The sequence below is a fragment of the Rhipicephalus sanguineus genome, chromosome 8, assembly GCF_013339695.2.
Source record: "Rhipicephalus sanguineus isolate Rsan-2018 chromosome 8, BIME_Rsan_1.4, whole genome shotgun sequence".
Taxonomy (NCBI): domain Eukaryota; kingdom Metazoa; phylum Arthropoda; class Arachnida; order Ixodida; family Ixodidae; genus Rhipicephalus; species Rhipicephalus sanguineus.
The window spans coordinates 15,884,969-15,908,835 of NC_051183.1; the positions used below are offsets into that span (position 1 = coordinate 15,884,969).

At 44.9% G+C, this 23,867-nt stretch overlaps 1 long non-coding RNA gene across 5 annotated transcripts; it reads left to right on the top strand.

The window, feature by feature from the left end:
* The first annotated feature begins 9,899 nt into the window (after positions 1-9,899).
* On the top strand, positions 9,900-21,490 carry LOC119401446 (uncharacterized). Of its 5 annotated transcripts, none has more exons than XR_007417245.1 (4): positions 9,900-9,998; positions 11,196-11,263; positions 11,600-11,683; positions 21,351-21,490. It is a non-coding gene; the product is annotated as an uncharacterized LOC119401446 (long non-coding RNA). The 5 variants fall into 5 exon arrangements; XR_007417244.1 differs by lacking the exon at positions 11,600-11,683 and adding an exon at positions 20,857-20,940; XR_007417247.1 differs by lacking the exon at positions 11,196-11,263 and having other exon boundaries at positions 9,902-9,998.
* The last annotated feature ends 2,377 nt before the right edge of the window (positions 21,491-23,867 follow it).

Below are 23,867 nucleotides of genomic sequence, written 5' to 3' on the forward strand. Positions count from 1 at the left end.
ACTTTTACCTTGTCCGTAAAAGAAGGTTTGCACAATACCGTATATCCGAACAGGCGTACAGCAGCAACAACGCTGGTAGCGACTTTTTTTTGGGGGAGGGGGGGACGCATGATGTATACGGGGTTTGAAACCGTTCGCAAATGGTCCGGCCGGCACACATGACCGTCTCCGTCTTATTTGTTTTTATTTTCTAAATAAGTATGTTCGTGAGCTACACAGACACGACTGGTCTCAAGCATTTCTTTTGTGAGGTACATGTGGTCACCATGTGCTGAAACATAACCGTGGAACAAAAAATCTACATTTCAATCCGCGTCCAGATTTCACTAGTTGTGTACATCGGTATCGATGTTTCTCGAATACTGACTCCCAATCCCCTTCAGAAATGACTTATATACGAGATATCGGATCCTTTCAAATGGCAACGTCATTTTGTTCAAACTCTCTCCGACCCCACCATCTTCACTGTGCCGGCCCTTGGAGCTAAGTTTCGCGACCGCGGCCCGCCGGCTATAAGCTGAGTTTGAGACCCCTGGTGTATACGTAATGACGTAAAACAGCAATGAATTTCCATTTTCTACTTAGCTGCTGGCGTAAGGGATTCTTTGTTGATATGCTCACTAACCTGCAATCTTTTAGCAATTTTGCTTCAACGAGAGAACATGTGCAACACAGAAATGTCTCAGACGTATTGTATAGTTGCAAAAAGCGTCGCAGGACACTACCGCTATTCGCACTATTGCCGCTTATAGCTCCCATTTCCTCCTCTCTAACTTTACTTCCCCCTCCCCCTTTCCCCAGTGCAGGGAGCCTACCGGGCTCAGCCCTGGTAAACCTCCCCGCCTTTCTTTTATCCTTATTCTCTCTCAGTTATTACGTGGCGATTAGTAATGTGAAAAATATTTAAGACTGCCTAAAACAGGAAAACAAATATAAGTAAAATAGAGAAGTGGTTCTGTATCAAACATTCACATTGAATGAGTACAGAAACACAATACAGACGGCGCCCTGAATAGCTATGAGCATGAAGTATTGTCAACTTACCTGTTGAGACAATAGAAAATTCAGTGCCTACGGAAAATTGCCTAAAACGGCTCGTTTGGATGCTCATGAGTAAAACGGAGCATTCAGTAAAACAACGTTTCTCGAATCCCCTTCCTAACATCTTTAAGATGGCTCCTAATGATTTCCATTATTATAATGGAAACTCAATTTCGCTATTTTCTTAAGCGGTAAGCAGAATATTTTGTACTGTGTACTCAAGGCACGCCCACATAATAACATATTTGTTTTCAAAATCGCTTTGGCAACGTCTAAATGTGTAAACAGTAGTAGAAATAAAGCAGACAGAAGAATAAAGCAGAAATCTTATTTTGGGAGCGCGTTACAAAATACATATTGCAGTGACCAGACCAGAAAAACAATGCAGAGACCTAGATAATGTATGTGATGCAAAATGACAGCTAAGAAAGCACTTGTGCTAATAAACAAATTATGATTTCATAAATTCTTTGAATAAATGTAGATGTAAGTGAAAAATACGGTACGCCACGATATTTTCTGTTAGGTAAACGCTTGCTCTATTAGATCTAGCATCAGCACCAGTAGTGCTAAAGTTGTTAGAATCTTATTTGAATACAAGTTAATTCATTGCACGCAAGTCAAACTTACATCCACGATATCCTTCAAATCGCTGATATGTAAAATCCACGCGACGCAAAGCAACCGAATTCTTGCGCGCATCACATTTCGTTACGGAGCAAGACGCAAGAGAATCTTCAATAACGACACTGTAACAACATCAGAATTTGCGCGATAGATGCCGCACGTAGTGGAGTACGCGGCGCATTACAGTGGCTAAGAGCAAGTGTCACGGCATTGGCGCAACTAAAAAAATCACAGCATATCAACGGAGTGAATGATGATGAGTGGGCGAAGCTGCGGAGGTTCATCGGTAAACCGGGAATCTTCCGTGAATTCTGCCCAGTACATCATCACCGACGTGAGATCGGGCGCGTTTATACTAAAGGTTCGATGAGTTATGACGACTTGCAGCTCACTTTAATTTTACATGTACGCTGTGAATTTTAATTGTTTAGAAAACCATTGCTTTAGAAAACATCTGGCGTCTTTCGTTAAGCAGCTGGCGTCTTTTCGTTTTGCTTTAGAAACATCTGGCGTTCTTTCGTTTTGCTTTTAGAAAACATCTGGCGTCTTTCGTTGGTTTATTTCATCAGTCAACGGCGTTTTGAACAAAATTTTTATTGTTTAATCACGCGCAGGAGAAATCTCACCAGGCACTACCTTGGAGGTAAACAATGGCTGCTAATGGGAATGAGAGATAGAAGAAGTCGGCTTTTAGCTAACACTTACACTTCTACTTCTACTAACGTTTCCTACTGGAACATGCCAATGGCTGCTAATGGGGAATGAGAGACAGAAGAATTCGGCTTTTAGTTAACGCGCACGCTGCGAATTTTTTATTGTTCAACAACGCACAGGAAAAATTTCCCACCGGCACCACCTTGGAGGTCAAGATCTGGTACTAGTGTTACGACTGGTTACGCACTACGACTACGACAACTACGAGGGACGAACCGGTGCCGCTTTAAGGAGCTTCGCCCCTAAAAGAAAAGAAATCGGGAAAACAAAAGGTGCGTGAGCTGGGCGTAGACGTCTGCGTGCTTGTCTTCCTCATTTTCTACCCTCACTATATGATTCTGGCGTAAAAAAATCACAGCATATCCACGGAGTGAATGATGATGAGTGGGCGAAGCGAAGCTGCGGAGGTTCATCGGTAAACCGTGAATCTTCCGTGAATTCTGCCCAGTACATTGTCACCGACGTGAGATCGGGCGCGTTTATACTAAAGGTTCGATTAGTTATGACGACTTGCAGCTCACTTTAATTTTACATGTACGCTGTGAATTTTCATTGTTTAGAAAACCATTGCTTTAGAAAACATCTGGCGTCTTTCGTTAAGCAGCTGGCGTCTTTTCGTTTTGCTTTAGAAACATCTGGCGTTCTTTCGTTTTGCTTTTAGAAAACATCTGGCGTCTTTCGTTGGTTTATTTCATCAATCAACAGCGTTTTGAACAAAATTTTTATTGTTTAATCACGCACAGGAGAAATCTCACCAGGCATTACCTTGGAGGTAAACAATGGCTGCTAATGGGAATGAGAGACAGAAGAAGTCGGCTTTTAGCTAACACTTACACTTCTACTTCTACTAACGTTTCCTACAGGAACATGCCAATGGCTGCTAATGGGGAATGAGAGACAGAAGAATTCGGCTTTTAGTTAACACGCACGCTGCGAATTTTTTATTGTTCAACAACGCACAGGAAAAATCTCCCACCGGCCCCACCTTGGAGGTCATGATCTGGTACTAGCGTTACGACTGGTTACGCACTACTACGAGGGACGAACGGGTGCCGCCTTAAGGAGCTTCGCCCCTAAAATAAAATCACGCCACTGGTATTAGACTTATTCAGATGGCTTAGTGACACCAGTACCAGCTTGAGAAGCGGAGCTTGGCCAGCGATTATTGTTTCGCACGGTTGTGTTGCGATAGAAGTATCTTGTATCTTAAGATACACGATACATTATCCAATGTATCGGAAATACAGATACAGATACTCGTCTTTCGAGACGTATCGCGATACAGATACAAGATACCCATAGAGTATCTAAGATAGTATCTAAGATACATGTATCTTCGATACTGCCCAGCACTGAAAACACCTATCCAGCGCACTTCGAATGCCGCAGTATGGCTCGAAAAAAACTCACGCCATATCCACGAAGTGAATGATGATTGAGGAGCTGGCTCGGCGATAATCGGGTAAACCGTGAATGTTCCGTATAATTCCTCTGCTGTCATACGAAGACGTGACACGTTGTTATAGTAGCGATCGTGGTCAGGTTGTTGTCGAACCACAAGCCGTCGCAGACCTTGCAGCTGTGGCCGAACGTGTGGTAGAGGAAATCGCGCTTGAAGCACACGTCGGCGCCACCAACTTCAGGTAGCGACCGCTTTCGGCGCTTGGCCTTTGCATCCCGCGCCCGTACCTCTTCGAGGTTCTTTTGCCGCCGCTTCCGCGCTGCTTCAGCTTCGCGGGCTTGCATCTCGGGGTCCGCACGACGCGGACGTCTCTCTGCGGCCTCGCGAGCTCTCACCGCAGGGTCTTGGCGGGGAGCCCGCGATGCTGCTGCCTTGCGAGCCTTCCGCTCCACCGCCTTGTCTTCTTCGTTCATGTTATTAGTATCGAGGCGCACTGCCGGAGTGGAGCGAGCGCCGCATGGTACAGTTGGCTTGCTATATGTGGTTTTGCCTGCGTTATTATCATCAAGGCTCGCGAAGAACAAGAGGAAGATGACTTCTCTATTGCGCGAGCGTGCGCATGGTACAGTTAGCTATGCTATATGTGGTTTTGCCTGCATTAATATCATCATCAAGGCGCTCGAAAAACAAGAGGAAGAAGACTTTTCTTTCGCGCGAGCTGCGCCTGTAGCGGTTGGCTCTGGAACTAAGGTTACGCTTACGGCGCGGGACTTTGCCCCAGCTTAAGAACCTGGCGAGCCAGCTCCTAACAGCTGTAGCATCGCAGTAAAATGCGCGGCCAATATATGTGACAGGGTAACATGTAATAGCAAATTTTTTTCAACCGTTATAATCCGCCATGGTGGTCTAGTGGTTATGGTGCGCACTCTTTTCTGGTTGGCGCGTAACCAACCATAATATTTTTTCTTGTTAACTTTGCTTGTCGTCTTGGCAACCTTTCAGTATCTGGCTCCCCTCATGAAATGCGGTTATTTAAATTTAACGAGTGACATGAGAATACGCGTCTGTACTCACCAAAATGAGTTCACTCACGTGAACAAGTGTTATATAGAGTGACAAATTTTCTGCAACTCAAAGCGGAAGTCCGGGTTTTCGCATCTTCTCGCAAATAGCAAGTGTCATACCTCCAAATATAAATCATTTTCACCCACTGAAAGGGTGGGACTAGCCAGGTGGCGCAGGGTCTTCCCTGCGTGTTCTCTTGACCACAATAAGGTTAACTCAACAACAACAACAACAACAACAACAACAACAACAACAACAACAACAACAACAACAACAACAACAACAACATCAACAACAACAACAACAACAACAAACACTTTCACTCTGTGGAAGGATGCCTAATGAACTAATACAGGTGGCTGAAGTTTACTTTTAACTGTGTCATTTTAAATTACTTTTATATCTGCACCAGCTGCAGTGACAGCAGGGCAGTTTATTTAGAGTGATCAGATGCACTTTTTCAAGCCTTGAATAGCTCGTCTGGGAACAAACAGCCACTCAGCTTTATGTATTGCTCGAGGCAGATTCAATTTAAACGGCTTTTAATCTGTCGCTCACAATGCTGAAGTTGGCCACACGAGCCAAAAATCAACGTGGAAAATGAGATGGTGTTCCATCTTATAAGAGAATCCAAGTTTTCGCTTAAAATATTATCTTTCTGGAGGCAAGTTGGCAGCAGCGTAGGGACAAGACGACAATGACTCCTGATGTTAGAATGTCCCGAACGGTAGTCGCCATGCACGTATTGCTGGCGTTTCTACTACCAAGTGTCTTGTGTTTAGGTGAACGTAAGCTACGCAGAAACCTGACAAATGCATTTCAGGTGAGACTGAGTTCGTCATCGCTATTGATCACTTCGTAAAACCACGCAAGTATGACTTCGCGGATGGGTTCTGTTTTCCGCCGCATGTACAACAGAGATATTCAACAGTACTATACCCGCCGCGGTGGTCTATACCGGTTATGGTGCTTGACTGCTCACCCAGAGGTCACCTGAGCGAGTCGAATCGCGGCCGCGGTGGCCGCATTTCGATGGAAGCGAAATGCTAGAAGCCAGTGTGCTTAGGTTTAATTGCTTGCTAAAGAACCCCAGGAGGTTGGAATTTCCGGAGCCATGTACTACGGCGTCTCTGATAATTATGTCGTTGTTCTGGAACGTAAGAGCAAAAAAAAAAAAATCATATTATCAAGAGCGCTACCTCGGTAATGACGGAGTTCATGTTCCCTAATGAAATGTTGTGTATATTATTCCAGTAATCCTGTATGTTTCCGTACGACTCTTACAGAAATACATGGAGAATATGCGAATTCAGTATGGAATGAATGGAATGATGTACGCCAACTTTCAGTAGGTTTCGTACTCATTTTGCTGCCGTACGCGATACCTAGGTATAGTACTGAAATTTAGCACTGGTAATGTTCCTAATACGAACATTTTGAGAGGTTAATTTGGTGCCCGTCTCTGCGTGCTGCTTCAGAACCGCGGTCACGGGAGCTTAGGAGTGGCCACCAGAGCCTTGCATTCACCTCTGACTTCGAACGTTGCTGTGGCTTCTTTAGTATTGGTGGAAATTAGTTCTGCGGCAGACCATAATATCGGGATGCTATGGACAGTGGCTACAGAGTGATTAACGTTTAACGCATACGTTAGGATGCGTTTAAAAGCAAAATGACAGAATGCGTTGAAAGGCAGGGAGCCTAACCAGAGACATTAGTGGATGAGATATATTTGAACGCTTTCATAACACTATATATAGCGGAAGATAGGTTTGCCCATCACATGCACTGGTCGCTGTTGGCGAAGATTTCATTCGCTGTTTGCGAAGACCGTAAAACTGAGCAATTTGGTAACTACCAGTGTTGCGGAATGGGCGCCTTCATTCCATTCCAATTCCATTCCGGGGAATTAGAACTTGCCGCATTTCCATTCCTTTCTATTCCTTGGAATGAAAAAACTTAGCCCATTCCCACTCCGAGAATGGCCGGGCAGTTCAATTCCATTCCTGTAATTCCTCAACGTAGGAAAGACATCTTGATAGTTGATAGCGAGTTAGGCAGGAACGCCCCATAAAGCTGATGTCATCAGATACATTAAGGACTGCAAAAGTACGCAAAACACGTTACCAAGGTCTAGGGGCAGTAGACTGGTGACATATCTCGTGAAGTACAACCACCCTACTAATTCCCATAGGGGCATCATAGGTGCTGAGGCTTGGGCTAGTTTTTGGTAATCATACTGGCAATACTATACACCAGAGCACGCCTGTCTCGCACCCAGGCTGCTGGCGAGCCGAGCGGATACTCTCGCACCCAGACGCCGGGCTTGGCGGACTGCCAAGGCACGCGCGGGTTGCGCCAAGTAAACAGGGCAAGCTGCAGTTCTGAGACTTTAAAGTGCGAAAAAGTACCCGTTCACGCCGCCTCAGCATATAAGAGCTCGTCTGGGGACTACTGCGTCGTCTTTGGATGCCAAAACAAGCAGCGCAACAAGAGGATATTACTTAGCGTTGTCTGCGACGATTACGACGCGCCACGGAAATAGTGCCGGTGCGGTGTTTTCAGCTTCGCCGCGAGTGGATAAGTGTGATTCAAGCAGAAAAACTAGGAGACGAGTGAAAATGCGCGAGTATGTATACTAACTGCGTGTATTCTGCAGTGTGATGCCCACCTGTTTCATTTTGCGAACCTAATTTGCGTGACACGCAGCTGGGTTGAAGGCAGGCGCGAGCTTTGTGTGGGGGTGAACTTGATATCTTTGAGCGTTTCCTTTGACGAAAATCTAGTGCAAGGTTGCGCTTTCAAGCACAAGCAATCAGCATGCTTTGCCACTTTCAACGTAGTATTAAGCTTTAGTGCTTTTAATGGCATCCACGCCTTCGAGATTTCGTCTTCAAAATGTAATAAATGGCACGGTGCTCCTCAACAGCTGGCCAGAATTTCGTGCTTTCATTTCAGTGTTTGATGTCCCCAAATTTATTTGGACACGAGGCATCCAGCTGCGCGTAATACGTATATTGGCACGTAAGTAAACAGTACTCGCGCCAGTGTCCTTTACGTCGCAGGCGTAGCTAACCGGCTTAACTAAGAGTAGCACAGTTTCGCTAGTAAGGCATCATCGTTACAAGAATAAAATCGCGCAGGTAGCTTCCAAAAGGGATCGCTGAACGATACTGCAGGTTATACTCTGTGATAGCACGCTTTTGTGGGCAAGACGCATTATTGTAAGAGCGCTCGTGAAACAAAAATTACGTTCCGCGAAACTACCCGTAAAGCGTACTCTAATTATTACGCGATGCATGTTGAAATGAAGAGCTTTCACAAAACTTTGTGCACAACTTGTAATATGGGGCAACAAAACACCGTTTCACTCTTTCGCGAGCTGCACTGCAATTACGATTCACGCGTACTACAGTGAGGACGTTTTTTTTACAAATGTAACAGCGTACGTATCTGACGAGGTGGCTTCCGCAGCCCACTCAGCACGTACTGTATACATTGTGGACTTGCATGAGCAAGATGTTCTTGGTGTTCCAATAAAATCAGCGAAAATGTCCAGGCTAAAAAAGACGCGAAACACGCTCTCTGACGGGCTGTGTTTCGGTAGTTTCACGTTTGCTCTGTGTAGCGTCTGCTGGCGTGGCAGCCCGCGCATGTTGTTTCGTCGCGTGTTGCGATAGATGGCGCGACGCGCGATGCAAATATGGCGATGTGCATGGAATTCGCTGTGCAGTTCTGCCGCTACCTATAGTATTGGCATGGTCAACACGTTTGAACGAATGGTGATGTTTTAATATTGTCTGAGCTTAAATGTGTTAAGGCTAAAATGACGAAATGCGTATTTTTATGCTGACAAAAGTAGCGTTCATGAAGACTAAGCAGTTGTGCCACGCGTCTGGAGTGGTCGTGAATATAGAAAAAAGTAAGATGTGGTCAATGGGCAACAAAATCCTCTCGATCTGCTGGTATTAGTTGGAACAATGCACCGCTCGGGCCCCTTGTGCCTTTGCATCGAATACGGAATAAGGACAGAATTGTAGTAGATGCGTTGCTTGTAAGTGTACCGTGCTTGTAAACAGACAAGTCATTTTAAAAATACTGCTTTATTCTTAAATTCGAGGTTCTGACTTAATATTGTTTGAAGTTTGAAAAACAACGCATAGGACGAAAATGTGCTTTATTTTCGGAAAAAGACGTAATTCGATTCCCATTCCATTCCCTGCAAAAGGCGCTTAATTCCATTCCCGTTCCATTCCTCCAAGCGTTGTCCCCATTCCATTCCAGGGTCGTGGAAATGTGGAGTGATTCCGGAATCATTCCAATTCCGGAGTGGCAACTCCGCAAAACTGAGAGGTAGGTGCGGAAACACCGAAGAAACGTGCAGGGAACTTGTGTTATTCGTTTCGCCGATGTCTGCGCTTGAATTTGCAAACCAGCTTTCCATAGTTTAATTAGTGTGTAATAAGTCGGATGCTCTTCTTTAGCGACTGTTTCCAGTTATAAAAGCCCGCACACAAGTTGGGCCGACTCTCAGCGTAAACGCATTGCATAGCAGAATGTGGACCCCGGTCATAGGCGAGCTCAATGTTCCCCATAAAGGGAACATTGAGGGGCACGTTTCACCGCAGCGCCTTCCTTCCTTTTCTATATGAACGAGCACGACAGAAAACAAGCTTAGCCATGGATGCAAAAATTAAAAGTACAAGCAATGACGTGCTACCCACAACGGCCTGCTTTTGGTCCCCGACTTTACGGGGGTAAGAAGTAAGCGGTTATTGGAATCCGCCATTAATGTCAAAAACCTGCGCGGTCCTCACCTTGCACATTAAACAATGACAAGACAAGTCTGACTGAGTAACGATACGGGGCTCACTTGGCGCCCCCGTTAGATGATCGGGGGGAGGGGACAGCTCGCCTGCCCTCTCCCCCCTCTCCTTGCACGCACGCCTGGCACCTACTCTGAACATCGATGCCTCGTGTTCGTAAATCTACACGCAGTTTTCGACATCATTGCCGACGGTGTGGCAGTGTACACATCTAGCAACGAACCGATCTCGAGCCTGAAATGTCTCACTGCCGACCGGACAGAATACAAGCCGAACAAGAAGGTCGTTTACACCTGGCACCTGAGTGGGGACCAAGGGTCGAAAAAGTAAGGTGCTTGCATACATCAAAGAACCCACGTTCAGGTAACTGTCGAAAGAGCGATTCAAAAATTAAAGAAATTATGTTATCGAATGTTTAGGTAAGTGAAATGCTGTGCTAGTATCTACGTCTCAATGCACTCCAAAAAACGAAAAAAAAACTAGAGAAAAAAAAAACACCAGCAAGTTTGGATAGAAGCTCTCTTACATTACGAAAATTACTTGGACCCCGGCCTGAAAAGAACATTCAGCAAAAAACGATACATCTTAAAATACTTCTTAGTGGACGCTGGACTAGATAAGCGCTTGTGATGGACAGCTAGCTATGTGTAGCTATATAGGAAATGATGTTAGTCCTGATATTGTGGGTAGAACTTGTTTAGAAACGTGTGCGGGTAGACGTTCTATTGCAAAGTTGAACTCCTTCAAGCGAACTGTCCCTTGCCATGTTATTTTCTTGATTTGGTTCAGTTCGCTGTATGTTATTTCTTGTTCATTTTTGTTTTTGAGCAAACATTATTTATTTATTTATTTATTTATTTATTTATTTATTTATTTATTTATTTATTTATTTATTTATTTATATTTATTCATTTGTTTGTTTATTTGTTATTTATTTAGTTATTTAGTTATTTATTTGGGGTATATGAAGGGATATAAACTTCAACCTCTCCGCAGCAAGCCAGTTAGAACAGAACAAAACAGTATCCTATCCACTGCCAAGAGTGAAGTGCAGCAAGCGAAGAGCGTTAATAAAGAAACACTAAAGTATGATAGCGTAACAGTTTGGAAACACTGTCGCTTGGCGGTGTGATCCGTGACAACCGCGATCGTCAGAACAAAAGCATCTGAGATCTAAAGGCTTGCGGAGACACCACCAAAGCGTTTCGCGATCTTCCCGGTAGGGGAAGGGCGCATGCGTCGTGGCACCGCTAACACAACCAGCTCGAGATCAGTTCGTGCACAGAATTCACAACTTACGGAATCGAAAAATCAATCCCCCAAATTTGATAGCTTTTGAAACTGTTGTCATAGGTTACTTTTACTTCAGTGTAGATATTTATTTGGAGAAATTAAATGCATGAAACGCTGGAATATATTCTTTGTGCAATTGAAACGGCTGTAAACATCAGTAGAGATGTTACAGAATGCCGGGAAAGTTAAGCTGTTTCTAATTGGGCTGTCTTTATTGGTGACCTTTTCAGAGACACGTATGTGGTCGAATATCACCCGGGCCCTTCAGATGACACGGTGTTTGCCATTACGAACAATGGTGAATACGTCGCTTTTAAACACTTTGCTTTAATTGTTAGCTATAAGCAGTTTAACAAAAGGCAAACAGAATGACACTGCTACACCAGGACTAAGCGCTAGGTGGGCTTCGCCCACTGAGACGTCTGGTATACAGTTCACTATTTTCTTATCTTGCTCGTACGATTTCGTCTAAATGCGATGTGTATTGATCCAGCAAGAACTTTACAAAAAGCACGCTTAAACTTCCTCGTGCACAGAAAAATGCGTTGCTTTTGTAAACCTATTCATAACAAAAGGACACACTCTCGTTCAAGGTCTATTGAAACCTTATCATTGTATGACATTTTTGTTGCAGACAAGAAGCACCCTACGTTAGTCAAATTTGACTACACCAATAACAAGAACTGTGTTGTTGCCAACTTTCCGTACAAGGGCGAAGGTGAGAACTTGGCCTCGCAGCACTGCACGCTTTCGTCACTGGGACAAACAACTTGAAAGTTAATGCGACTGCCGCCCCTCAGAACGCTTCTACAAAGAACGTTCACTTCATGTAAACGGTATATTCAACAACATCTGACCGGAAGCAGATCCATTAACTCACTCAGTTTCCTCCTCCTAACTACCGTGTGCCTGGTGCTAGTACGATGAAAGCGATAAATGTGACAAGACGTGGGTTATGACTATTGCTGTAGCAATGTTCGTACCATCACCTTTCTTTTTTAGGTCGTTCTAATGATACGTTTATTGGTTCGAATGTGAACTGGCTAGCCCAACAAACTAGTTCCAGTTGCTGAACCTCTGAATTAGTAATATGTGCTGTAATTCTTATTATTCGATTTCTTCTTCTAGTGTGCATACTGTGGGTGCCCCAAAGCGTATGTATCGTCATATCCACAAGAATGCCTCGATCATTTTGAAGACATTTGCGACGCCGAAGTTCCCGAGTACCAAGAGGGTGTATGTGACGAGGCTCGGAGTGGTTAATAAAACCATACCAACTTAGTGGACGCGCCAAATCCACGTCTAATTTATTTCTACTGTGTCCGTCTGAACATTTGTAAACGTTCTGGCAAAATGTATGTTATTTTAAGGATGTTTTTACGCTGACGCCACATTGGGCAGTTAATTTTGCCGTTAGTATCTTTAACGATTAAACGAACACTTCTGCCATGGAGGCACACGCATGCAAACGGCTGGAATTGGTGCATTCGATCTTTCATGACCTTGTAAATTGACGTCACGTTATACAAACATAAGAAAGCATTCGTAATAATAATATAATAATATCTGGGGTTTTACGTCCCAAAACCACGATATGATTATGAGAGACGCTGTAGTGGAGGGCTCCGGAAATTTCGACCATCTGGTGTTCTTTTAACGTGCACCTAAATCTAAGTACACGGGCCTCTACCATTTCGCCTCCATCGAAATGCGACCGCCGCGGCCGGGATCGAACCCGCGACCATCGGGTCAGCAGCCGAGCACCGTAACCGCTATACCACCGCGGCGGACTCAAGAGAAAACATTCGTTTAACAGTCCAAGGTGGCGGCACCCATATATATGTGTATACCCCATAAAATGGACGGGGGGATGGCCGCCGCGGTAGCTCAGTTGGTAGAGCATCGGACGCGTTATTCGAAGGTCACAGGTTCGGTCCCTGCCCGCGGCAAGCTATCTTTTCGTCCACTTTTCTTTCTTCACATTTACATTGCATTTACTACTAATGACGTCCCCTGTGCTTTCCTTGGCATTGCTGTCTGTTAGTGCTCATTAATATTGCGTATAACAAAGAAAAACGAGCCCTTACAATTTCCACTTCTTTCCTTCATAGCAAAACTTTGCTAGGTCGAACACTAGCTCCGCTGATGGTTTCAGCCTTGCGCCATAACTCACGCTGTGCATTTCTTTTTCTTTAGGTCCTCATTTTTTTATTTTGAGTAACCACTTTTTTATTTTTTTTTCCTCTGCAGAATGCAGTAGCCGAGGTAATATAAACGTCAACATCTTCCCAGTGAGCCACTAGGAACAGAACGTATTTGCTCAGCTCACCATGATGCAGGCTTGAGTGTGATACCTCGAAGGGGACTGAGTGATTTCCTGCTTTCTTAATTCTGCTTTTGACAAGCCAACGCAGTGATCGAGACCAGATACGGTTGCGTGCTATTCGATGATATCTTGATTTTAGCGCTAAAAAAAACGAACACGTGAGAGACAACAGGACAAGCGTTTGTCTTGTTGTTTCTTACGTGTTCGTCTTTTTAGCGCTCAAATTTAGATGTCGTCAAGTATTCACCAACTCGTCCAGCAACAAGTTCTTCTTCCGTCATATTCCTTCGTTCCTCGTCTGCCTAAGTGACGCCACACGCTTCCCTTCACGCTCTTTATGTTCCCAGCGAAATTCCTCAAATATACCAGGAAACGAAAGAGTACATGACGAGTGGGCAAACATTTTATAATGGAAAGCGGGTCACGTTATAATAGTTATAATAGCTCACGAAACTGGAAAGACGAAGCAACACTGAAAGTTGGACGAGTTCATAAAACATTTTCGGAAAAATTACACCGCGAAAGCGGGCGACGTCGTGGAGCAGACGAAACACAACAGGAGCGCTTGTGTTGTTTCTTCTTCTCCATTCACTCCGCTTGCCCACTGTAATTTTTCCGAAAATGGAAAGATGATTGGGCTAGTTGCATTCATAGTGTAGGAAGGAAAGTAAAACATTTATTATCACAAAGGGGTTTGTGATGCGCGGCCAGCTTGGTCCGCAAGTCCCATCCAGCACTGCCCTATGTCCAGGACACCACAGGCAGTTGCCGCCCTGCGTGCCCTGTCGATCAAAGTGATCTTATGGTCAAGGCTATCGCTGGCCAGCAGCTCCTCCCATCGCTCCACCCTCGCTTGGTCAATGTGGGAAGGCCGGGAATGGCTCGGCCATGTAGTGTGTATTAGTGTGGGTTTCTCAGAGCACCATGGGCAGTGCGTAGGGTATTCTGTTGGGGGCATTGTATTGAGAAAATGTAAGTTTGGATTGGTTCCGGTCTGGATTGTGCGCCAGCTGGCAGCTTCCTCCTTTGTGAGCTTCTTGTGGGGGAGGGAGTAGATACCAGAGTCCCTTGTAGTAATTTAGGATGGCCGCATATTCACACGGGACCGGGACAGGCTCCTCGGAGGCAGGGTCATGGGGTGCTCGGTATGTTGCCTACTCTCGGGCCACCCTGTCTGCCTCCTGGTTCCCCTCCAGTCCCATGTGACCCGGCGTCCATATTATCCTGTGCCGGATGATATGGTTTCGTGTGTCAAGAGTGTCGTTGGGATCTGGCGCACCAAGGAGAATGCTAATCGCCTCTCGACCATCGCGCTTATTCAAGAAATTTCCTCAGGCCGCCTGAGAGTCCATAAGGATGTCTAGTGCCGTCTCTTGAGTGACACATACACACCATATATATATATATATATATATATATATATATATATATATATATATATATATATATATATATATATATATATATATATGGTGTGTATGTGTGCACGCGCCTTTGGGGTTCATTGTATATTAGGGTGTATATTAGGGTGTGTAGCAGTGCTTTCACAGCCTTAAAGGGACACTAAAGAGAAACAATGAATTGGTTTAGATTGATAAAGTGTGCTCGGAGAACTCTTGTTTAGTTTATTTCACCACCATGGGTTTATTATTAGAGGAGAAAACCAAGTTCAAAGTTTCATTTTTAAATTTCGCGCCGAACTTTGTAATTCGTGACGTAAAAGGTTTCAAAGAGCATTTAACGTATTTTGGCGCCACTGGCTCGACGAAATTTCCACAAACTCGTTATGTCAAGTCTCTGGCCCCCTCAGAGGACAATGTACTTCGATTTAACCGATTAGGAACTACGTAGGCCCAAGCAGGCGCCGTCAAAAATATGTGACGTCACGGCAAATGGTGCGGAAATTCCAAGGTGGCGTCGCCACCTGTATTTTCTTTTTGCGCGTTTTCTCGCTTATTAAGCGTCTTCTCGCAGCAAGCGTGGTGTTTTTGATATCGTGGAAGACTACTTTACTAATGCCAGAAAAATCGTTTTGCTCTTTAGTGTCCCTTTAACATAATATTCTTTACAAACCGATTTGTGTCTTCGTATCAATAACCAGCATGTTTCGGTGCATTTTTTCTCTTTCTGTTGTATTATATGGCTGTCTTTATTGATTATCTAGAGTATAATCGCAACACGTGCACAAGGTGCCACATTTCTTTCTCTTTTTTTTAAATATATCCTGTCTTTTCGAACATGTTTTCGGAAAGTACTTTATTACCAAAAGGTTTTTTTTTTGTCACATCAATTTACGTTCCTTTTCATAATGAGCAGGTCGCTGTTCGTGCATAACAGATCACTGTTCGTAGGCATCACGGCGGTACCGCATTATCCAGCGTTTCCAACTTCGTTCTCATAAATCAATCAGGCCGTAATTTATTTATTTTTTATAAATACGTAATGCAGGTTATTAAGGGACCAGAGATAATATGGTCAGATTTAGCTTTTGTTTTTCTGAAGCGACACCATGTAATTTGATTGTGAGATAGTGGCCAGTTTTTCACGAAGAGCCAGTGGCGTTACTAAAAAAAGCCGTGTAATGACCATGATGCAGCTCGCGTAGTTCATCCACGTATCAGAAATAATTAGGGAGACGAAAGGCAAAAAGGGTAAAGAAAGAGGAAATAAGGTGGTGAATAGAAAACGCAAAAAGATTAGCCCTGCTATCAGTGTATGCGGCTGATACGTGAGGATTTTGGGTCTTGGAAATGCGCCGTTTCGCTACATTGCTTAGGTCCTTATCACATTAACTTCGATAGTCACTGGGAGACGTGTTCCGCCCAACTTTTTTCCAACACCACATTTTAATGGGCGTAAGAATGGTAAATGGAATTTAACCCTGCTTGCTTACGTGCTTATAAAGTCAAGAAAGGTCGGACGCAGAAATTATTTATTTTTTCTACTTGCCGCGTAACCAACCGTAATTTTTATTCTTGTTTGTTTACCATCTTGACATCCTGTCAGTCTCCAACTGCGGCTAGTTGAATTGAACGAGTGACGTTCGAATAGGCACCTGTATATTCACCAAAATGATTTCACCCACAAAACCGAGCAAACAAGTGTTATACAGCGTGAGATAAATTTTCTGCAAAGCAAAGTGGAAGTCAGGATTTTCATATTTTCTCGTAAATAACAAGTGTCATACCTCCAAATATAAATCAGTTTCGCCCAGCAGAAGGATGGCTAATGAACAAATACAGGTGGCTCGGGTTTTTCTTGAATTGTATCATATTCAGTTACTTTTAAATATGCAGCTGCTGCAAAGACAGCAGAACAGTTTGTTTAGAGGGATCAGACGCACTTTTTCAAACCTGGCATAGCTCGTCTGGGAACAGACAGCCCCTCAAATTTGCCTGCTGCTCAGGGCTGATTCAATTTAAACGGCTTTCAATCTGTCTCTCACGCTGCTGAAGTAGATCACACGAGCCAGAAATCAACGTGGCAAACGAGAAGGCGCGCCAGCTTATAAGCGGATGCATGTTTTCGCTTGGAGTATTGTCCATCAGGAGGCAAGTGGACAGCGTATTGGACAAGCCGACAATGGCTCCTTCAGTTAGAATGTCCCGAACGGTGGTCGCCATGCACGTATTGCTGGCGTTTCTACTACCGACTGTCTTGTGCTTAGGTGAACATAAGCTGCGCAGAAACCTGACGAATGCACTTCAGGTGAGGCTCAGGTTGTCATCACTCCGAATGACTTTGACTCTAAAATGATGCAAGTATGCCTTCGCGGATGTGTTTTGTTTCACCGCATGCACAGCAGAGATGCTCAATAGTACTACAACCGCCGCGGTGGTCTAGTGGTTATGGTGCCTGACTCGAAGGTAGCAGGTTCGGATCCCAGCCGCGGCTGCCGCATTTCCACGAAGGCAAACTGCTAGAGGCCAGTGGGCTTAGATTTAGGTGCAGAACCCCAGGTGGTCGAAATTTCCGGAGCCATCCACTACGGCCTCTCTGATAATCATGTCGTTGTTTTGGGACGTAAAAACCACAAGAATTCTATTATCAAGATAACTACCTCGGTAATGACTGAGTTAACGTTCCCTGCTGAAACGTTCTGTATATCATTCCAACAATCCTGTATGTTTCCGTAATATTCTTAGGGAAATACAGGAAGAATATGCGAATTCCGTATGGATATAATGGAACGGCACACGTAAACTTTCAGTATAGGGTTCGTATTCATTTTAGCTGCCTTACGCGATACATAGGTAGCATTGAAATGTAACACTGCTAATGTTCCTATACCAACATTTTGACAAGTAATTTCGTGCGTACGTCTGCGTGCGGCTTCGCTATCAGCTGAGCTTAGGAGTGGTCCACCAGTGTCTCTCATTCACCTCTGACTTCGAATGCTGTTGTCGCGTCTTTAGCAACGCTGCAATTAACTTTGCGGTAGACGATAATATTAGGATGCTATGGACAGCGATTGCAGAGTGATTAATGTTTAAACACATACATTCAAAGGAAAAAGAAAGAATTCATAGATAGGCAGGGAGGTTACCCATAGGTAGTAGCTACTGCCGTATACTTGAACGTTTTCATAACGCTCTAAGCCTATAATACATGAGCATAGGCATGAGCAGGGGGGGGGGGGCAGTGGGCGGCGGCCACCTCCCCTAGTCACCAAAGAGGGGAGGGGAGGGCGCAAAGTCTGCCGCATGCATTAAGGGAGGTGGGGGCGCTGCGATCAACATTCGACCCCCCTCCCCCGCCCCGCGTACGCCTATGGCCATTACCTTGTAACGCATCGCACAGCGCCTCAGAGATGAAGCGGTCGCGAGGAAATATTTCGAAGAAATTGCCATATGACGCACGTTTTCAGGAGTGACCTTGGCTTGAGAACTAGAGCAGCGCGCATGTGATCATGGCCTATCGATTGGTGCTTTAGGTTGTTCTGGAAGACAGAGGCTCGATCCCACCATGGGCCACACACTTTTTGTAGCCGTAAACGGACTTGACTCCCTCTGAAGCGATCTAAAAAGAAAAGTAGTAGCGTGCAGAACATATGCGGGCACGCACAGTGGGCTTGAAATCGCAATTTCGTAAGAAATGTGAGATACAATGCAAACCTCACTTTGATAAATTCACTCTGAAGGGACGCACACATACGCTACGCGTATGTGGAGAGTTGGAAAGTGCTAGCCCCCCCCCCCTCCCCCGCCTCCTCCACCTTTTTTGTTTATTTTTTTTCCAGCGAAGCTGCATACGACTAGGTTCGGGCGGATCGCGGCCGCAAACAGGAGACGCGTAGAACAATTTTCGGCGAACCGATCAAGTGGACTAACCCAGTGTTTTTGCATGGATAAAATGGACATGGCGTAAAAGTAAACATGAAGGTGCGTTATTTTGCGGACATGACCGAATGACGTACGTGAACGATTTTGCCTCAATGGCAAGACCACTTGCATAGCAAACGAACGACATAGCATTTCTTTACTTTCGAAACAATGGGGTCTCTTTAAGGATTTCATTTTGAGACCGCCGTTGATGAGATAATATGCGCCATGCGCAAGAGAAACACCGGAGTGTACAGAGAGTATATGTCTCCTCATAGACCAATACAGTAAATACAGATAACTCATAATTTCACTACAGCAATATTCGCTGCAACAGACGCAACATAGTCGCAGCTTCGCTGGCTTCCGTCTTCACAGCAGCGGAAAGGCTCTGAATTTTCTCGTATGTTATGGCGTAACCAGTTAGGAAATCGCTGAGTCACTCTGGCATCTACGCTGAACATCGTGGCCTCGTGTTCGTAAATCTGCACGCAGATTTTCGACATCTTTCCCGATGGTGTGGCGCTGTACACATCCAGCAACGACCCGAGCTTGAAATGTCTCACTGCCGACCGGACAGAATACAAGCCGAACAAAAAGGTCGTTTACACTTGGCACCTGAACGGTGACCAAGGGCCGAACAAGTGAGCAGTTTTTTGCACATCAAAAATATAATTTTCAGATAACTGTCGAAAAAGTGGTTTATGCATTAAAAAATTATGTTATCGAATGTTTAGTTCAGTGAAGTGCGGTGCTATTGTCTACGTCTCTAGCAATGCACTCCTAAAAACCAAGAAAACTAGAGAGAAAAAAACAGCAAGTTTGGACAGAGGCCCTCTCACATTACAAAACTTACTTGGACCGCGGATTGAAAAGCGCACTCAGATAAAGGCGATACATCTTCTTAAAATACTTCTTAGTGGACGATGGACTAGATAAGCGCTTGTGGTGAATAGCTATGTGTTGATGTACGATGTAATATGTCATTTCGTATACTGTCGGTAGAACTTGGACAGACAGTGTGCGTGTGAACGTTCTATCCCAATGTGCACTCCTGCAAGCAAACTGTCCATATTCTTTTATTTATTTGTTTCAGTTCGCTATATGTTATTTCTTTACTTATTCATTTTTGTTTTTACGTGACCATTTATTTATTTATTTATTTTTGCGCTGCAGAATGTGTAGAAATGCCGAAGGGGTATAAAGCTCAACCTATCCGCAGCAAGCCACTAAGAACAGAGCAGAGTTTCCTAGCCACTGCCAGGAGGGAAGGGCAGCAAGTAAAGAGCGTTAACCAAGAAACGCTAACGTATGATAGCCCAATCCTATCGAAACACTGTCACTGTAACTGATTTTGCTCAATCCGCCTTTTGATGTTCCGGTGCTGCCCTCTGTCGTTTTCGTAGGGAGGCGGAGCTTTGCGGGGTAATCCGGGACAACCGGGATCGTCAGAACAAAAGCCTCTGAGATCTAAAGGCGCGCGGAGACACCATCAAAGCGTTTCGCGATTTTCCCGCTAGGAGAAGGGCGCATGCGCCGTGGCACCACTAAAAAAAGGCGGGTTGCCATAACACAACCCGCTCGAGATCAGTTCGTGCACAGATTTCACAACTTACGCAATCGAAAAATCAATCCCCCAAATTTGATAGCTTTTGAAACTGTTGTCATAGGTTACTTTTACTTCAGTGTAGATATTTATTTGGAGAAATTAAATGCATGAAACGCTGGAATATATTCTTTGTGCAATTGAAACGGCTGTAAACATCACTAGAGATGTTACAGAATGCCGGGAAAGTTAAGCTGTTTCTAATTGGGCTGTCTTTATTGGTGACCTTTTCAGAGACACGTATGTGGTCGAATATCACCCGGGCCCTTCAGATGACACGGTGTTTGCCATTACGAACAATGGTGAATACGTCGCTTTTAAACACTTTGCTTAAATTGTTAGCTATAAGCAGTTTAAGAAAAGGCAAACAGAATGACAGTGCTACACCAGGATTAAGCGCAAGGTGGGCTCCGCCTGCTGAGACGTCTGGTATACAGCTCACTATTTCCTTATATTTCTCGTACGATTTCGTGTAAATGGGATGTATATTGATTCTGCAAGAACTTTACAAAAAGCCCGCTTAAACTTCCTCGTGCACAGAAAAATGCGTTGCCTTTGTAAACCTATTCATAACTAACGGACACACTGTCGTTCAAGGTCTATTGAAACCTTATCATTGTTTGACATTTTTGTTGCAGACAAGAAGCACCCTACGTTAGTCAAATTTGACTACACCAATAACAAGAACTGTGTTGTTGCCAACTTTCCGTACAAGGGCGAAGGTGAGAACTTGGCCTCGCAGCACTGCACACTTTCGTCACTGGGACAAACAACTTGAAAGTTATTGCGACTGCCGCCCCTCAGAACGCTTCTACAAAGAACGTTCACTTCATGTAAACGGTACATTCAACAACATCTGACCGGAAGCAGATCCATTAACTCACCCAGTTTCCTCCTCCTAACCACCATGTGCCTGGTCCTAGTACGATGAAAGTGATTAGGGTGACAAGACGCGGGCTATGACTATTGCTTTAGCAATTTTTGTACCATCACCTTTCTTTTTTAGGTCGTTCTAATGATACGTTTATTGGTTCGAATGTGAACCGGCTAGCCCAAGAAACTAGTTCCAGCTGCTGAGCCTCCGACTGAGTAATATGTGCTGCAATTCTTCTTATTCGATTTCTTCTTCTAGTGTGCATACTGTGGGTGCCCAAAGCGTATGTATCGTCATATCCACAAGAATGCGTCGATCATTTTGAAGACATTTGCGACGCCGAAGTTCCCGTGTACCAAGAGGGTCTATGTAACGAGGCTCGGAGCGGTTAATAAAACCATACGAACTTAGTGGATGCGCCAAATCCACGTCTAATTTATTTCTCTTGTGTCCGTCGCAGCATTTGTAAATGTTCTGGCAAAATATACGTTATTTTACGGTTGTCGTTACGGTTACGCCATATTGGGTAGTTAACCTTGCATGCCGTTAGTTTTTTTTAACGATTAAACGAACACTTCTGCGGTGGCCGTACACGCACGCAAACGGTTGGATTGGTGCATTCGATGTTTCACGACCTTATAAATTCACGTCACGTTAAACAAATATCAGAAAACATTCGTTTCAAGGTGGCGGCGCCCATATGTCTTAAGCAAAATCGTCTATACTTCTAAGGAAATTGTGGTTTACTCTTTCGGAATAAAATACATTAGGTATACATCGTTCGCACTTCACCGTAAGTCCCGCTTATGCGCATTGTGGCTAGAAGTCATGTGCAAAACTTCACTTGCGCTGATTAGTCTACACCTTCGTGGTATACCCCCCACGGAGGTATAAATGTATACCTCTTGAATGCTATATCACGTTAGAGAATAGCTGCATGTTTGTCGCGACTGAGCGCGCACCGGAACGCTTTTTGAACTTGGAGACAAAAATTTCCGTGCTTGGTTAAACCAGGTTTGTCGAGTGATAGCTGCGTTTTTCTTACTTTGCGAAATGACGGGATCATTGGCTTGTAGAAACTTACTTTCATTGCACGTCTTGGTTTAGGCGAGGACGACGATAAGTTTACACGCCGCGCCAAGGGAGCCAAAGTGTTTCACTTCAAGACAACACACAGACGCTGCTCGGCACCATCGGCGCTTTCGGCGCGAACACGCAGTGAAACTTGGATGCAAACAGCGCCTCTGGTTGTGGCAGCACGAAAGACTCACCTTGAACTATAGAGTTTCCTAAAATTAACAAGAGGGGACTCTGGCACTGCGATCGTTCAGCCACCATGGGAATGATGGGTAGTACACAGATTTGCCTAATCTTCGTACTTACGGCTTCGAACGCACTTGTGGCTTTGTTTATCGCTGTGCTTTGGTTTTCTTTCGGTCAAAAGAATGGATCGTTGTGAACTTCGTGACCAGATTTGAATTGGGGAGCCTAAAAAGGTTAAAGTGGTGAAGTGGAACTGCTGACTTTTGCTGAACTTCGTTTTGCGACAAAGCGGACGCAGGCGACGCGGAGCCAAACGGAGCCGAAAGAACGATGTTTAGACAAATCTATGTACTACCCATCATTCCCATGCTGGCTGAAGCGCCATGCGTTGCAGCTCCCATAGACATTAGCGCCAGAATCCCCTCTAGTAAGTATTGTAGGAAACTCTATGCCTTGAACCGTGGCCTCCGCGATTAGCGCGCCCGCTGCCAGAGCTAATCGCGGAGGCCACGCTTGAGCCGCTGCTCGTTTTCGCGAATGCACCACACTAATGTTCTCTGCAGTCCTTTCTCCGGCATTTAGCTTGGCCGAGATTGAAGGTCAAACGCATGCACAAAGGCGTTTTCCGGGTTTGTACCGGGAGTAGTCGAGCTATCCTTCTGAAAGGACACTAATCGGCATATATATACACGATTCTGCCGCGGAGTTGCGAGCCGAGTATCATTCTGCTGCCTGTGGAAGGAATCTCACTATGACGCTGCACCTACTCTTGTAGCTTTCGAGACACATTATGAGATTGTGCCGCCTATGACGTCACAGACCTGCGCGACAACCGACAGAAACCAGCCATTGGGCGATTTTCATGGCCTTCGAAAGCTCACGCACACATCGACAACCCCCCTATATTTTTGTAAACAGAGATGGTATCTGTCCCTTAAACCGGCCCTGCAACACTTCTCAAGTAACCATCCAATGGTTTATTAGAGTTTATTGCCTCATGAATAGACCGCCGCAAAAATTTTTAGAATTGGTCAAGTACGAGTGGCGTTTCAGAGATTAGTCGCCCACTGTAATTGCTTTCTCTCTCCTCTCTTCCCGATGAGCGCGCTGTAAGCTAAGCAGGACGGGATGCACGGGGAAACGAAGATACGTCACGCGTGCGTCATGACCTTTAGCACTTTTTGTTTCCTACGAATGCGCTGCTTACTTTCAGTGTGATCGTGAGCGCACGCGCGGGCACGTGGCGGCCTCCCGCGCCTGCCGCGGTCACTATGCAGCTCACGTGCTCAACTCAGCCAACGGCCGTGGACTTTGGTTATATGGCGCAGTAACTTCGGTATACGGCATCATTTGTAGAGAGAAGAGGGAGTGATTCCTAGCCGACTTTCAGAATCAAGTGCAAATTACAGGCCGCGTGCTGCGCTATAATGTTTGGCTCGCGTGTTCTCAGGAGCCTCGACTACCGATCGGCAGCGTTTTCTGACCATGCTGAAAAAGCGTTGCAGGGCCCCT